The following is a 5,646-nucleotide window of genomic DNA, read 5'->3' on the forward strand; positions in this document are numbered from 1 at the left end:
AGACATCTATTAATTTTTTATTACATTTAACAAAGTCAATTTGAGAATCTTGAAAGTGATTTTGTAGAACGACACTGAATTTTTCATAAATTGGGTCTTCGAAATAAATAAAATATTTAGTTTTTGGTACTATGTATTCTTTCACGAAATTAATGACATCTTGCTGAAAATTGTTTTTAGATAATTGCACAACAATTCTTTGTTTATTTTCGTACAGTTTCATAATAGTATGTATGTATGTATGAACAGTTATATCTTCATCGTCATTCTCATTATTATTACTTTCATTATCTGTTTCAACTATTAGCGAACCATTATCATCGAGAGTTGATGAGAGTTTTTTATTAAATTTGTCCATATAAACTAATAATTTTTTTGAACATTGAGGTTCTTGTAATTTAGTTTCATTAATATTTAGTTCAGTTCTAATTTTCGAAACATCAAATTTAGCATTTTCACAATAAATTTCATTAAAATTTGGGTTGAGGGTTTATTCGTATTCATCGAATGTCTCAACACTAATAGAGGGGCTTAAATCTACTCGAAAGTTGGATTCTGAAGGATTTAAAATTGTACATAAAGCTATATTATTTTCAACTTTTGTTAAACATTCAGGGATTTCTAATTTCCCAATTCATGTATATGGTATAATAATATTACCATTTTTTACATTTTCAATATTTAATTTAATTACTTGTTCACAACGTGGAGGCACTACTATACAATTCGTGGATCCAGTTTATTATTTAAATCGATAATTGCATTAAGTAATTTTAAATTATCCAATCCTAACAAAAAATCAAAATGATCGTGAAATTTGAAAACGCAATATTCTAAATTGAGCAGTTTCCTATAATTAAACATTTTAGGGATTGGAATGAATGTGCAGAAATTTTGTGGACTGCTACCTAAGGCAGATTTTACTTGGAAGGGTTTTTTGACATAAGATTTTTTGAAATATTTCTCAGCAACTGCTGGTGTCACAAAGGATCTTGTGCTACCAGTATCAATTAAAACTTTAAGATTTTGTTCTGGAAAAATTATATAGGGTAACACGCTTTCTGAATTATTTAAGTTTAACAATTTGATAATGTTTGATTTGGTTTGGTTCCGAGGCTGGTGTCTCTAAAAAATTATCGGATTCATCATTAGTGCAATCAGAATCGTCTATATTATGGAGTTCTTCCGAGATAAAATTTCTAGGTTGATTAGGATTGTGTTGGAACCTATTTTGATAATTTTGAGGTTAGATGTATTTCTTGTAGACATACTCATTGGAGTTGGATTAGGAAATCTTTGGTTCTGGTTGGGTTTAAAGACGTTTTGACCATTATTAGAAAGGTTTGTATTATTCCTATTAGAAGGAGTATAAGAAGTTGATGGACGATTTTGCGGGTTTCATGCGGAATTTCGATTAGTATATTGATAATTCGGAATAGAATTTTGCCTAGGTGGTGGCTGCTTATATGCCACATTATTTTGGAAATTGGTTTTATTTTTATGTGAATTATTTTGCGTATTAAAGGATGAAAAAATATTTTTCGGATGATTATTCTGGGTCATATAAACTTGAAAATCATTTGTAAGAACATTTAAAGCAATATTCAAATTTTCTGATTTTTCGTACGCATTAATGTGCCTAAAGGTTCTTTTAAACCGCGTAGCAATACTCTGAGAGCCAAATTTTTAAAGTAATTACCCAAAATTAAATGTTCACTAATATTAGAATGTGTCGTGAGATAAGAAATTTGAAGATTTAATAAATGTTGAATTCTATTATAAAATTCGAAAGGCGTTTCATTACCTTGTTTCATTTCTGAAAGTTCTATATTTAAAGTGTAAATATCTCTTTTGTCAGCGTAAGTATTAAGAAGTTCTTATCGTACAAGAAGAAATGTTTATTGCTGCTTCACCTTTTATTTTTGCTAAAATGCTGGACATCAAATATTCATTTTGAAAATCTCCTACATCCACAGTATTATAAAACTTAAATACTAATTTCTCTGAAATTTCTATGAACCTAGGAAGTAATGCATTGTTTCCATCAAATTCGGGTATCATATCAAGATATTCTTTTTTTTTAAATAGGTAATTGTGCAGTAGCCATTTTATTAAAATTATTCGTAGAAAAAAGGTTTTGATGATGCTAAGTTTTATTTTAGTATTAACAGAGTTTGAGCCTGAATTTGAGTCAGAATCGTCAGATGTGTCAGGTAAATAATTAATATTTCCTCTATATGACATTAAAAACACTTACAGCAATAGAATGAAGATCCTTTCCATTGGCTCGGACTGCACAGGAACAACAAATATCCTCTTGAATCTTCCGGTTATATTTCAATTTATAAAAATTTATAAAAAATTTTCACTAATAGAAGAGATAAGAATAAAATCAAACTATAGTACGGCCGCTCATTACAGAGAGTAATCACGTGCATAGTGCGTGAGAGAGAAATTGTAAGCCTGAATCACACCATACACAACACTAAAAGGTATTTAGTGACAAATTTGAATTGAATTTTAAATGCTTTTTTCAAAGTAACATTTTTATTTGAATTTTAAATACTTTATTTTAATATCATATCATATAAATAATACTTTTATTTATCAATTGTATAGCATTCATAGCATTGTATAGCATTAAAATCTTCGTTCAATTTGTTAACTACTAAATGTTTTACCTACATATTTCACACGTTGCCTTGATTTTTTTAAAGGTATCTATAAATATATATAATTATTATTTCAATCGTAATTTTGTTTTCCCCAACCTTAAATAGCTAGACGGTTTTTCAAATTTATGGTATATTAAATAAAAATGTAAGTAGGGTACCTAATACTGTAAAGTAATATATAAGAAAAAAATGTCGTGCTATATGTTTTATTCAAATACGTATCAAAGGTTATACAGTAAATTCATACAAAACGATATAAATAATAATAATAATAATCTTTATAAACAACACAAGGTCCTTTCTTGAATAAATTCTTTGTTTTCAAAAAAGGTGGTTGGGAGGGATATAAGGGCGGATGAATTTTTATTTTAATCTAAATCGGAATCTGATTCCGACGAGGACGATTCAGCTCTTAAATTTATTATTAGAGATTCCACTTGTTTTTCCATTAAATTATCAATGTCCCACATTTTATTTCGAAAAAAGCGGACATGTTGGATTGCCTTACTCCAATTGGTTTGGGTAACACTATTTAAAGCTTTAGTAAATAAAGTTTGGACATCAGTATTTTTAAATGTTGTGTTTTTCCTTGCCACCTCACCCTTAATTTGTGTCCATATGAGTTCAATTGGGTTGAATTCACAATGGTAAGGTGGCAATCGTAAAACAAATTTATTTTTCTCTTCGGCCATCTCATCAACGACATATCTTTGGACTAATGGCCGATTCTCTTTAAGCAATGCCAATAGTTCTGCCCGCACCATATTGTTTTCAAAATAAATATTTCGTTACCTTAACCACTGTTGTATGTCCGCTTTTATTGTGGAACTTGTGGGACACTGGTCTAATTTTCTGGAATGGTAGGATGCATTGTCCATTACAATGACTGACCCGTCTTCAAGTTTATTTAAAATACTACAATAAAAACAATAATATTTCCAAAAATTCTCTTTTTCGTGTTTTTGGATTGGATTTTTGGTGTTTTAGATTTTAAATAAGTGAAATATTTGGATAATGTATTATGTCTTTTATGACTTATATCATATGTATTGAAATAATTCGATAATGCTGGGAAAATGCTGGGAAAGTCTTTGTACATATGGTAAAGAAAATTTTTTTATGTTTTGATGTTTCTTTTATGTTTTGGTTGTTAATTGCTTATAGTAAATGTTTTCTTCTATATGTTTTCTATAGTAAATTATTTATTTGTTTTTTGAGTATATATATATATATATATATATATATATATATATATATATATATATTGTCAGTAGATTGAAATTTCTCCCTTCAACCTAATAAGTGCAATTTTAACCAACTCTTTAACTCGAATGCAAAGTTATCTCCAATAATTCCACATTCCTTGCGTAACTAGTAAACTATTAAGTGGACTGTGAAGAAGAGTAGGCCTATTTTACCCAGCATCAGAAGGTAGAGATTTCAACGAACAAAAAAAATCACCGACTTTTTCAAAAAAAGCTGATATTCGGACGAGAGAATTTTCGATTGGAAATTAGGGTGCGTTTTCGATATTGAGTCAAAATAAGGTTAAAAAATCAATATCTCAAATTACATAAATTACATTGTGTTTTGAACATAAAAAGGTGAATTTCCACGAAATTTCATGGAAGCAATTTTTTTTGTAAAAGATAAAAATAAAAAACCAAAACCAAAGTAAGGTGAGTTGAGAAATATTTCAAATTACATTAATTATAGTATGTTTGGTGTATAAAAATGTGAGTTTTCACCATATTCCACGAAAAAAAAATTTTTCTGTAAAAGATAAGAATAAAAAACCAAAACCGAGTTATTCCAATTTTTCACATACGTTTTGAGGATTACCTGCAGTTTTACTATTCAAGTTTTCCCATAGGACTTGTATTTTTGCTGGAAATATCAAGATAAAATGTTTTTTACTTCCCGACCTCTGATCGCCCGTAAATCAGTTTTCCTTTCATTTTTATTATATTCTCATTTTACAACGGGTTTGATGCTAATACTATTTTTTTCCACTTTTTATAATTTTAAATGTAGATCAACATTGACTCGACTAGCAGTAAGACCGGAAAGAACTGATCCATCAGACTTTATAAGATTAGTGCACAGAGCACAAACGGAGTACATTGTTGTAAGAGTCAACTACAAGGCATTTAATAACTTTAAGTACTCAGTACTTAGTTTGTAAGAATTATTAGATTAAAACATAAATCGAGAACAATGAATTATTCCGACTGTGTGTAACAATTCTGAAAACTTCGAATATATTTTGATAGGGTATTGAAATCTATCGCTATCTTTTCGTTATACTTCCTGACAGAGATTTATAGCTTTGAGGTTTGAGGTTTTTCTCGGGGCTCCATATTAAATTGTTGATATGATTGAGACTACAATCTAGACATTATGGATTTAATTTGATATACAAACGCACCCATTTTAACAAAATTGCAGTTCCAACAAAATTAAGTGATCAACGTTGTTCTGGCCGCTGCCAACGAGAACCAGGTTACTGAGGAGCTTTCACAGTAATTTTTGAATACTAAGTAATTCTACCAAAATTAAGTATCAATATTCTACATTTTCAAATAGTCGTCAAACAAATTGAGGCACTTATCACTTAGTACACGTACATCTAGCTCATCATCGTCGCGCTGTCTTGAATATGAGTTCTTCATTTTTAATAAATCTTCGTGTGCATGAACAGTTCTAGAGAATGGATGATGTGAAACCGCTTATTTAAATGAATTAAGATAATTTTTAGAACGTTTTATCATGTGTGGTCCAAAAAAGTCATAAAAGAACTAAGTATTGAATATCAAGTTTAACAGTAACACTTGAAGTTTATTGTACGGTGTGCGGGTACGTTCGAAAATTAAAGTATTCGACGCGTTAATCTTCCTTGTGATGCTGCTTACTTAATTACCGAGTACGCTGGTATTTACTTTCAAAATAAGGGGATTTGTGGAAAAGAAAA

The sequence above is a fragment of the Diorhabda sublineata genome, chromosome 2 (assembly GCF_026230105.1).
Source record: "Diorhabda sublineata isolate icDioSubl1.1 chromosome 2, icDioSubl1.1, whole genome shotgun sequence".
Lineage (NCBI taxonomy): Eukaryota > Metazoa > Arthropoda > Insecta > Coleoptera > Chrysomelidae > Diorhabda > Diorhabda sublineata.